The 13,058-nt window shown below is 39.3% G+C and overlaps 1 pseudogene; it reads right to left on the reverse strand.

Annotated features, from left to right (window-relative positions):
* LOC132439171 (cytochrome P450 2C18-like) overlaps positions 1 to 13,058 on the reverse strand; it is a 59,390-nt pseudogene that overhangs the window by 24,332 nt on the left and 22,000 nt on the right.

A 13,058-nucleotide genomic window follows, 5' to 3' on the forward strand; every position in this document is an offset into this window, starting at 1 on the left:
TTAGCATCACCCATAATGGGATAAGCTGACATTACATGTCTTCAGCCGAAATGTGATGCAGTGGGACATACACAACATCACCTAAGTAATTTTCTTGTCAAATACACACAACTGGAATCTAATCTCAAGAAAACAATCACATAAAGCCAGACTGAGGAACGTTTAACATGACAATTGTCCTGGACTCTTCGAAATTGTCAGTGTATTAAAATGAAATAAACATAGGAAAAGGAACTGTTCTTGATAACAGGGGAGTAAAGGGGCAGATAATCAAATTAAATACTTGTTCCTTGATTGGACACTAGATGCCCCCTCAAAAAAAGCTACACAAGATATTTTAGGATAATTGAGAAAATGTAATTATAGTATATATATATTAGAAAAAAATATTGTACAGATGATAATTCCTTTAGTGTGAATGCTTTTATTGTTATGTAGATAAAGTCCTTGTTCATTTGTTCTTAGAAGATACATACTGAAGTATTTAGGTGTTAAGTGTGATAGACAGATGACAGACAGACAGGTAGTTACAATATAGATATATACACTATTTCATATATTATATATATATCCATTGTACGTTTAAATACTATTTAAATTTTAAAACCTTTTAAATTCAAAATTGGGGGTAATTGCACCCCTTAAGTTTATCGTATTTAAGGTCTATAATTTTGTTTTTAAAGTTATTGCCTTGCATATTTTAAAACAAATAATACTGGAAAATGTTACTTTAAGATTTTAAAAGCAGGTATATTTTCAGCAAATGGTGCTGGGACAAGTAGATAACCATAAAGAAAAGAAATGAAATATGACCATTACTTCACTCCATAAGTAAAAATGAACTTTAAATGGATCATAGAGTTAAATATAAACGCTAAAAGTATAAAACTTGAAAAAGAAAAGCATAAATATTTGATAGCATGTGCTGGAAAATAAATATGACACAAAAGCGCAACTCATAAGAGAAATAATCGATAAACTGGACTTCATAAAAATTTTAAACTATGCTTTTTTTTTTTTAAACTTCTGCTCCTTGAAGGACATTCTTAGAAACCAAAAAAAGAAAGAAAAAGACACAAACCGGGAGTAAACATGTGCAACACTGAGATATGACAAAGGGATTGCATACGAAATATATAAAGAACTGCAATAATTAAAGCAAACTCAATAAAAAATAGGACTTTGAGCAACACTATCAGTGAACACATACGAATGGCCAATCAACACATGAAAAGAAGCCAAATATCATTATTCACCGAGAAAATAGAAGTAAAACAAAATGAGATATCACTACACAACCACTTCAGTGTCTAAAATTTAGAGGGTGCGGCGGCAAGTGTTGGGGCGCGGAAGTCGGTGGGCACGCAGACGGCGCACCCTGGTTCCATTCAGGGCCAGCGGCCACGTGCTTGCCCGGGTTCCGGCCTCTTAGCCAGCACAGTGCAAACCGTAAACAACACAACAGTGTGGGGAGGAGCCTTTGCCTCTCGAGCTTTCTTTGCCTAGTCTCCGGCCTCAAGACGCTTCAGGCGAAGGGCCGTCTTTCCGCCCCCAGTTCCCGCGCCGCGCCGGACCCGCAACTCTGCCACCGGCTCCGGAGCTGAGAGCGCTGCCAGGCTCTTCGCGCCAGGATTGGGGATGAGCAAGTCGGGCGCTATACCTGGTCCAGGCAGCACCGCCCCACCTGCCCTGCGCCCTCGAAGGGGAGGCTCGTGTCACAGGTTGGACCACGTCGCACGGCGCCTCGCTGCCGCCAACCCCTAGGCACTCCCTGTGCTGCAAAAAAGCGTGTTCGGGGAGGCCACCGCTTCAGCAGTGAGGCCTGCCTCCACCCGCCGTCTGACCCTGTCTGCGCGGGATCTGGAGCTGGATTCCAGCCAGGCTGAGCCTCAGCCCGCTCAGGAACTATGGGTACCACCAGCGAGCGGAAAGGGGTGCGGCTTCCCGGGGCGGCGCCAAGGCCCCGACCTTTAACCCCTGATCCCCGCCCCACCTTCCACGTGGGGCGAGCCAGACATCTGACACGCGCCTGCAAGCCCTTACACGGAAAAGCGAGAAAACCTCCAGCGTTAGCACAACAGACAATCAGTTCCACCAAAGTTAACAACGATGCTTTAAATGTTTTATTTTTTTCGCTTTAAAAATATTTGCAGATCTGATGTATCTCCCCTTTCGCCCCAACCCATACTCAGGACAAGAGAAACGGAAAGAGGCGTTGAGATGATTGTTCAAAGCCCCCAAGGGCCGGCTTGGCCGGCCATGTGTGCGGGTACATAAATACAGGTGTGTATGTGGGGAGAGGCGTGTACTTGGTTTGGTGTTTTTCTGATTTTTTTTTCCCCTACCAGTCAATATCGTTCTGGCCAAAACTCCCTTTCCCACCACCACCCAAGAACAGCCCCTCCAGAATGGTTTTCAAAACGTATTGGATTGTTTTGGTAGAACGAGGTGATCTGGCTGGAGGAATGCCGATAAATACCAGAAACAAAACAAAAAATAGGGCAGAGGCCATAAATAAGAAATAATAAATTAAAAATAAAATGAAATAAAATTTAAGAACACTAACAACGGCAAGTGTTGGAGGGTACCTACCTCCAGCAATTGGAACTTTCATATATTGCTAGTAGGAGGGAAAAATGTCACAGCGGTATTAGAAAACAGTTTGGTGGGTTTTTAAAATAAAGTTAAACTTTAAATAAAGTTAAACATTTAACTTATTTAAACTTTAAATAAAGTTAAACATTTAACTTTAAACTCCCACTCCTCGGTATTTACCCAAAAGAAATGAAAATTTATGTCCACACAAAAACCTGTATCAAATGTTTAAAGCACCTTTATTCAAATAGCCCAAAACTAGAAGCAACCGAAATATCCATCAACTAGTGAATGAATAAACAATTTGTGGCACTCCACATGATATCCACTCATCGATAAAGAAGGAATACTCCATTGATATATGCAATAACAAGGATGAATCTCAAACATATTCTGCCACATAAAAAAGAGATAAAGGCATATATTGATTACAAGTTATTTCATTTATGTCACATTATACTGCACTCCTGAAAAGGCAAAACTGTAGGACCAAAAGCAGATCAGCGGTTACCAAGGGCAAGAACTGGGGGAAATGGATTGTTTGCAAAAGGAGAATAAGGAAACTCTTTGAGATGATGAAAATGTTTGATATCTTAGTTGTGGTGGTAGTTACATAACTTCACATACTGATCAAAACTCTTTAGACTCTACACTTAGAAAGGTGATTTTTCTTCTATATAACTTATACCTCAAGTAAAAAACAGAGGAATACATTAAGTCACAAAAAGCACGTATGGTAAAAGGTAAGTCTCCTTCCCATCTAACTACACAAATTTATTTAGACTTTCCAAAAACAACCATTCCCACCAACTAGTTATATACCTTCCAGAGATATTATGCATATCAGGCAGATAATCCTATATACATTTATGCCACTTACCACTTTCTTCTTTTTTTACCCAATGACAAGCATCCAGTGGATCTTGATTTTTTTCTTTAATTAAAATAATTTAGGGACTTCCCTGGTGGCTCAGTGGTTAAGAATCCGCCTACTGATGCAGGCGACATGGGTTCGAGCCCTGGTCCGGGAAGTTCCCACATGCCGTGGAGCAACTAAGCCCGTGTGCTACAACTACTGAGCCTACGCTCTAGAGCCCGCGAGCCACAACTACTGAGCCCGCATGCCTAGAGCCCATGTTCTGCAACAAGAGAAGCCACCGCAATGAGAAGCCCTCGCACCGCCATGAAGAGTAGCCCCCACTCGCCACAACTAGAGAAAGCCTGCACATAGCAATGAAGACTCAATGCAGCCAAAAATAAAAAATAGATAAATTTATTTTAAAAATTACTACTTTTATTTCCTGATTTATCCATTTTTAGACAATGTATAATGACTTTCTGATAAGTGAGATGAGGGTTTACATCTCAACCACCACCCCATACAAAATAAGTACCCACAAACAGACACAGGCACACACACACACACAAACACACACACACAACTTCCCCTCACTCAATTTTCCACAATATATTTATATCACAATTTTTTATTATATCACTATTCATTGTTTATATCATTATGACTAAGACAACTATGATTATGTTGACTCTTTTGTACATTCTTGGTCTTTTAACATGTATTTCAATTCCTAATTTTTAGATGCCAATTTAGAATTATTGCAAATGCTCAGGCAGATGTTTCAAACTCTTAGTAATTAATTTTCTAATTACTGGGAAGCCTCAATTTATCATTTCTCTTTTGTTCTTGGTGTCTCCTCTCCCAACTGCTTTAGCCACCTAGTCCATTTTGAAATAGATGTTTTCTAAACCTTGTGCCCAGCACCCTCTCTGAAACCTCCATTTTCCTACATGAGATCTCCTGACTCTTCAGGAATAACTCTCATTTGTAATTAATTTATCATCATTTCAATGGGGTTCTGACCCAGAAAAACATAATTTGCTTAAAGATTTTTTTAAATTTTTAAAAAAATTGTTCATAAAAGTTAAAGCTATTGCCCTGAAAGGAAATTCTTATGGCAAACACCATTTTTCTGGACTCAAGACTTCTGGAATAATAAAATTGCTTTTTAAGTGTGACATAAGTACAAAAAAAGAAAATTACAGGCCAATATTCCTGATGAACATAGATGCAAAAATTCTCAACACAATGCTAGCAACCTGAATACAAGAGCACATTAGAAGGATCACACACTGGGCTTCCCTGGTGGCGCAGTGGTTAAGAGTCTGCCTGCCAATGCAGGGGACATGGGTTCGAGCCCTGACCCGGGAAGATCCCACATGCCGCGGAGAAACTAAGCCATATGCCATGACTACTGAGCCTGCGCTCTAGAGCTGGAGAGCCACAGCTGCTGGGCCGGTGAGCCACAACTGCTGAAGCCCACGTGCCTGGAGCCTGTGCTCCGCAGCAAGAGAGGCCGCCGCAGTGAGAGGCCAGTGCACCACAATGAAGAATAGCCCCTGCTCGCCTCAACTTGAGAGAGCCCGTGCACAGCAGCGAGGACCCAACACAGCCAAAAATAAATAAATAAGTATTTTAAAAAATTAAGAAGAAGGATCACACACCATGATTAAGCCAGATTTATCCTTGAGATATATGGGTGGTTCAAAATATGCAAAACAATAAATATGATGTACTACATTAATAGAATAAAGGATAAAAATCATACTGTCATCTTAATAGATGGAGAAAAAACATTGGTCAAAATTTAACATCCTTTCATGATAAAAACTCCTCCCAACAAATTATGTATAGAAGGAATGTATCTCAACAAAATAAAGGAATGTATCTCAACGTATATGACAAGCCCAGGGCTAACATACTCAACGGTGAGGGGAGTGACATCAGCATTACAGCAGAGTGAGACACTCCCTTTATCCCCACCTTCAATCTACAACCAGTTAAACGTCCATAACTCAACAAAGGGAACTCTGCCCAACACATGAGGATGCCAGAGAATTCCACACTTCTCTACATTTAAAGGTGGGTGGACTGGAACACATAGAGGAGGCAGAATGGAGAGAACAGGTGAGGCAATGCCTGAGATCCTGGCACCCAGTCATGGCATCTAAGCCCACAGCCCCAGAGAATCCAGGAGTAGCGGGGAGGGGGGGGGGCATTACACACAATTCTGACCTCCCAGTCACAACAGCACCCACAGCCACAGGGAACTGAGAAGTGGCAGCAGGACCTGTGACTCTGTCCCTTCAGCTGTGGAAGCACTTGCAACTCTGGACCCCCACCCTCCCGCCCACAGCAGCAGCACCCACGAACCTGAAAGCCCCTAATGCAGCAGAGGTGACCATAGCTCCAACTGCCCTCCAACTCCCACCCTCCCCCCTCGGCAGTGAAGCCCACAGCCCAGACGACCCTGGACAAGGTGCCTGCCATTCTGGTGCCCCAGGCGGCAATGCCAGCAATAGCAGTGACACCAGCAACAGCAAGGCACCAGTGACAATGAGGCATCAGTAGCGACAATGAGGGCACCGAACAACACCTCTGGCAAAGGCAGTGGGGTGGAAAGTGCCAATTTTCAAATATAGCCAGAGGCAGCTGAAGTAAGAGAAACCAAAAACCTGTGCTATAGTGTCATCTACTGAAAACAAACAAACAATAAGGCCTCCAATTACAAACCTGTTGAATTGTTAGAAACAAGGTTAAAAGAAAGATAAAACACCTTTACCTAATGAAGAAAGGTGTTTGCTACTTCAAATGCACCAGTAGAAGAACAACTCATCAAGCACCATCGTAACAATGGCATAAAAATTCTCCAGAAGCCAAACTGAAAATTACAGAATATTGAGATCTAATTGATAGACAATTCAAGACAGCTGTCGTGAAGAAACTCAAACTCAACATGATACAGCAAATCTCAGACAGGCAGTTCAATGAGCTAAGGAATGAAATTAATGAATAGAAAGAATACCTTACCAAAGAGACTGAAACATTAAAAAAAAAAAATCTGGAGCTGAAGCATGCAATAAATGAGATGAACAACACATTATAAAGCAGGCGTCCCCAACCCCTGGGCCACCTGTTAGGAATCGGGCCGCACAACAGGAAGTGAGTGGTGGGCCAGTGAGCGAAGCTTCATCTGCCGATCCCCATCGCTCCCCATCGCTCACATGACTGCCTGAACCATCACCCACTGTCCCCGTTTGTGGAAAAACTGTCTTCCACGAAACCCGTTCCTGATGCCAAAAAGGTTGGGGACCGCTGTTATAAAGCATTGGAAATAGGGCACCCCATGGAAAAGAGAATTAAGGAGCCTGAAGATAGAAATCTAAACATGATTCTGGTTGAAGAGGAGAGAGAAATAAGGTGTTAAAAAAAATTGAAGAAATTCTAAAAGAACTATTGGAATCCATTAGGAAGGACAACATAAGGATAATGGGTATCCCACAAGGAGAAGAGAGGGAGAAGGGAACAGAGAGTTCATTTAAAGAAATAATAACTGAGAACTTCCTAAACCTGGGAAAGGAACTGGATATATAAGTGCATGAAGCTAAGAGAACACCTAATTACCTCAATGCAAAAAGACCTTCTCCAAGACACATTATATTAAAACTGCCAAAAGTCAATGACAAAGAAATCCCCATATGCTGTTGGTGGAAATGTAAACTGGTTCAGCCACTATGGAAAAGAGTATGGAGATTTCTAATGAAATTAAGAATAGAACTACTATAGGATCCAGCTGTTTCATTTCTGGGTATTTATACAAAAAATATGAAAACACTAATTTAAAAAGATATATGCACACCTATGTTCACTGCAGCATTAAAATAGCAAAGATATGGAAACAACCTATGTGGCCATAAACAGATGACTGGATAAAGATGATGTGGTATATATACAATGCAATACTACTTAGTGAAAGAGAGAGAGAGAGAGAGAGAGAGAAAGAAAGACAGGAAGGAAGGAAGGAAGGAAGGAGGGAGGGAGGGAGAAAGGAAGGAAAGAAAGAAATCTTGTCATTTGCAACATGGGTAGACCTTGAGGGTATTATGCTAAGTGAAATGAGCCAGTCAGAGAAAGACAAATACTGTATGCTTCCATTCACATGTGGAGTATACAAACAAACAAACAAAAACAAAAACATAGATACACAGAACGGAGTAGTGGTTACCAGAAGGGAAGCAGGGTGAAGGGAGGGCAAGATGGGTAAAGGGGGTCAACTGTATGGTGAACGGATGGAGACTAAACTTTTGGTGGTGAGCACACTGCAGTGTATACAAAATGTGATGTTGTACACATGGAACATATATAATGTTATAAACCAATGTTACATCAATAAAGCATTTAATTTTAAAATAAATAAATAAGGGAAGAGTGGATGGTTAACCAAAAAAAGGTAAAATGCTATAAGCTATTCTTTTTTTTTAAGAGGTAAAATATATTAGCTGTATAATTGTATTTATTTTAAACCATTTATAATTTTTAATGAATATTGGAGACCAAATGAAATGTATAGCATGATGTTTTTAATCCAGTGTGAGTGGGAAACAAATAGTACATGAAATTATGACCCCACCATTTTGTTCCTGCTCTTTTGAGCCAGAACCTTTTAACTCTCAGTTTATTAAAGAATATTTTAACCCATTTATACCAACATTGATGGATTTTTATCAAAAGGTGTTTTCTGATATTATTCCAATTAAGCAAATATAATTCTTTGATTAATATTACTATAAGCTATTCTTCTAAGATCAGGAACCAGACAAGGATGCCTACTCTCCCCACTTTTATTTAACACAGTACTAGAAGTCCTAGCCAAAGCAATTAGACCAGAAAAATAAAGGCATCGATTTTGTAAAGGAAGAAGTTAAATTGTCCCTATTTACAATGATAGGATCTTATATGTAGAAAATCCTAAAGACTACACCAAAAACTGTTAGAACTAATAAACAAATTCAGTAAAATAGCAAGATACAACTCAGTGTATAGAAATCAGTTATGTTTCTATATACTAACAATGAACTATCTGAGAGAGAAATGATAAAAATAATCCACTTAGGGCTTCCCTGGTGGCGCAGTGGTTGAGAGTCCACCTGCCGATGCAGGGGACACGGGTTCGTGCCCCGGTCCGGGAGGATCCCACATGCCACGGAGCGGCTGGGACCGTGAGCCATGGTCACTGGGCCTGCGCGTCCAGAGCCTGTGCTCCGCAACGGGAGAGGCCACAACAGTGAGAGGCCCGCATACCGCAAAAAAAAAAAAAAATCCACTTATAAAACCATCAAAAAGAACAGAACACTTAGTAATAAATTTGACCAAAGAGGTGAAAGATCTGTACATCAGAAACTATAAAACACTGATTAAAAAGAATGGAAGAAACACAAATAAAAAGATATCCTGCAGTCATGGATTAGAAGAATAAATATTCTCTAAATGTCCACATTACCTAAAGCAATCTACTGATTCAATGTAATCCTTATCAAAATTCTAATGACATTTTCACAGAAATAGAAAAAGGAATCTTAAAATTCATATGGAACCACAAAAAAACCTTGAACAAACCAATCTTGAGAAAGAAAAACACAGCTGGAGGTACCACACTTTCTGATTTTAAACTATATTACAAAGATACAGTAATAAAAACAGTAGAATACTGGCATAAAAACAGACACATAGATCAATGGAACATCATGAATACAGCAGAAATACAGATGGTCCCCAAATTATGACAGTACTATTTACAGTTTTTTCCACTTTACAATGGTAGAAAAGCCATATGCATTGAGTAGAAACTGTACTTGGAATTTTGAATTTTTGTCCTTTCTTAGACTAGCAATACGCAGTATGATACTCTCTCATAATGCTGGGCGGCAGCAGCAAGCCACAGCTCCCAGTCAGCCATGCAATCATGAGGATAAACAACCAATACATTTACAACCACATTCTGTACCCATGCAACTATTCTGTTTCTCACTTTCAGTACAGTATTCAATAAACTACATGAGATATTCAATGTTTATAATAAAATAAACTTTGTAGCAGGTGATTTTGCCCAACTATAGACTAATGTATGTGCTCTAAGCATGTTTAAGGTAAGCTAAACTAAACTATGCTATTTAGTAGGTTAGATGTAGTAAGCACATTTTTGACATATAACATTTTCAACTTAAAATGGGTTCACTGGGATGTAACCCCATTGGAAGTTGAGAAAGATCTGTAAATCCATGTATCTACAGTCACTCTCTTTGACAAGGGTGCCAAGAATACACAGTGGGAAAATGACAGTCTCTTCAATAAATGGTGCTGGGAAAACTGGATTCATTCAATAAATGGTGCTGGGAAAACTGGATACATACAAAAGAATATAATTTGATCCTTATCTTACACCATTCATAAAAATTAATTCAAAATGGATTAAAGACTTAAATGTAAGACCTCAAATCATAAAGCTCCTAGTAAAAAACATAGGGGAAAAGTTCCTTGACATAGTCTTGGCAATAATTTTTGATACGACACCAAACACACAGGCAATAAAAGCAAAAATAAACAAGTAAGACTACATCAGTATAAAAAAGCTTCTACACAGGAAAAGGAACAATCAACAAAATGAAAAGGCAACCTACAGAATGGGAGAAAATATTTGTGAAATATATCTGACAAGGTATTAATACCCAAATTATATAAGGAACTCAAACAACTCAATAGCTAATAATAATAACAGTAATAATAACCCAATTAAAATGGGTAAAAGACCTGAATAAACATTTTTCCAAAGAAGATGTACAAACGGCCAACAGGTATACGAAAAGGTATTCAACATCAGGGAAATGAGATATCACCATACACCTGTTAGTATGGCTATTACCAAAAAGACAAGAGATAACAAGTATTAGTGAGGATGTGGAAAAAAGGAAACCCTTATACACTGTTGATGGAAATGTAAACTGGTACAGCCATCATGGAAAACAGCATAAAAGTTCCTCAAAAAATCAAAAACAGAACTACCATGTGATCCAACAATTTCATTTCTGGGTATATATCCAAAGGAAATGAAATCAGTATCTCAAAGAGATATCTGCATTCCCATGTTCACTGCAACATTATTCACAATAGCCAAGATATGGAAACAACCTAAGTGTCTATCAATGGATAAACAGATAAAGAAAAGATGATGTATACAACAGAATATTATTCAGCCAATAAAGGTGAAAATCCTGCCATTTGCAACAACGTGAATGAACCTGGAGGATATTATGCTAAGAAAAAGTAAGCCAGACACAAAAAGACAAATACTGCATGATCTAACTTACATGTGAAATATAAAAAAGTCAAACTCATAGAAACAAAGAGTGGAGGGATGGTTGTCAGAGGCTGGGGTGGGGGAAATGGGGAGATGTTGGTCAAAGGGTACAAACTTTCAGTTATAATATGAACAAGTTCTGGGGATCTAAAGTATCAATACAACATGGTGACCATAGTTAACAATGCTGTATTGTATACCTGAATTTTGCTAAGAGTAGTTAATTAGCTTGATTGTGGAAATCATTTTGCAATTTGATTTCACAATATGAAATCATGTTGTACACCTTAAATATATAAATTTATATTTGTTAATTATATCTCAATAAAATGGGAAACATTAAAGTTGTTCAAAAGGGAAAAAATTCCTTTAGGCACTTCTTTTGTCTAAATAGCGTAGATCTTTTTCTAAATCTAACCTTGTAAAGAACTTCCCAGACTGTGGACATTTTCTCAGCCTTTCTTACCGAATTTCTAGAATTTATGCTATACTTCAACAAATATAGTTCCCATCTCCCCTACCCTAGCATTAGAATGCTGCATATTCAGAATAAGGAAAGATTTCTGCAAAAACATACCTACCATTCAAAGTGGACTCTTCTTAAGAAAACTAATTTTCAATCCTAGGCCAATTTATGCTGGCTGTGCCTGCTGCAAATCCCTTCCCATGAAGTCCAGACACTTATCCAGAATTCTTTATTGATGAAATCCATAGCTTTACTGCCTTTGCTACTGCTCACACTGTCTTCACTTTTCTCAGTCCTTCTCCCCTATTGTACAAATTTAACCTTTTTAAAATATTTTAATTTTAAACTTATAGCTGGTGGCACAGAAATTTCAAAAATAAAGCTTCTCTAAGAGAAATAAGATGGAGGACCCAATATCTTCCCTGAAATTCACTCTGCCCACCATCTTGCTCATACCTGTGACCTCTCGGCACTTTAGCAGGAGGAGAAGCCCATATCTCAGTGTGGCGTTCGTTTTCTCTGTCCCAGCTCCAAACAAATCAGTTACAGTGGCTATCAAGTTTTCAAAAGTAAACTCCATCTGTTGATTGTGCTTTTCCTAGGAATTATTTGATGTAATTATCTGATAGTTTGCCAGCATATATAATTACAGTCAATCCAAAATAACATACATTGTTATGAAGCTAAGCAAACTTAGACACTGGAGTACAGTATTGAAACAACAACTGTACAGTATGGCAAAGTGTGTGGATTGGGCTGACACAATCTTCATTACCTACTCCTTTTCCCTTGCTTGCCTAAAAATTTCACTCCAAGCCTCTTTTGCAGCTACATTGGCCAAGCAACACACTTCTTACCAATGGCCTACTGATGCCAGTTTCTCCCTTTCTTTCTTCATACTCAAAACACAGATATGGGGCTTCCCTGGTGGCGCAGTGGTTGAGAGTCCGCCTGCCGATGCAGGGGACACGGGTTCGTGACCCGGTCTGGGAGGATCCCACATGCCGCGGAGCAGCTGGGCCCATGAGCCATGGCCGCTGAGCCTGCGCGTCGGGAGCCTGTGCTCCACAACGGGAGAGGCCACAACAGTGAGAGGCCCGCATACCGCAAAAAAAAAAAAACCAAAAAAACCCCCACAGATATGAAGGTGAAGGTGGTGTAGACGTCATCTTGGAACATGAGTATCTGAGCATGAAGATGAAGCCTATATACTTAAGAATGCTGAAGAAAAATGGAAGGCACTTAAGTCCATGATACTTCAAGGCTAGCTCTGGACTGCCCAACATGAGACTCTCTCTATGTGAGATAAATAAGCCCACTGTTTCTTTAAGCCTTTGTTAATTTTTTTTCTTATTGGTAGGCAAACACAATCTTAATTGATAGAAATGAGCAAATTAGAGCTATATTTTGAAAACTATTATAAGACAGAATGAAGAGTTTGCAATTCTCTTCTCCCACTGAAGAATTTATGTGGATTCTGTGTTGCCTAAAGATCCATTATGAAGTTGAAAATGTGCAAAAACTAACATGGCAGCACATCCTAGAATAGATTATAGAGAAAGAGAATGGATTCACAAAGACAAAACGGGGCTGGCCACTACTGTATTCCAAGATATGAGGCAATAGGCAACTTGGTCTAGGAAACAAGTGCAGATGCTAAGGGTCAGGAAGTGACTGAATAAAGCTCTCACAAATCAGAAGTTGGGAGAGTAAAAGCCCTTCACAGGGACAACTAAGGTTGGTTTAGATGAGGGATATATGTGATTCAAAATAGAAAATAACAA

Source organism: Delphinus delphis, chromosome 16 (assembly GCF_949987515.2).
Source record: "Delphinus delphis chromosome 16, mDelDel1.2, whole genome shotgun sequence".
Lineage (NCBI taxonomy): Eukaryota > Metazoa > Chordata > Mammalia > Artiodactyla > Delphinidae > Delphinus > Delphinus delphis.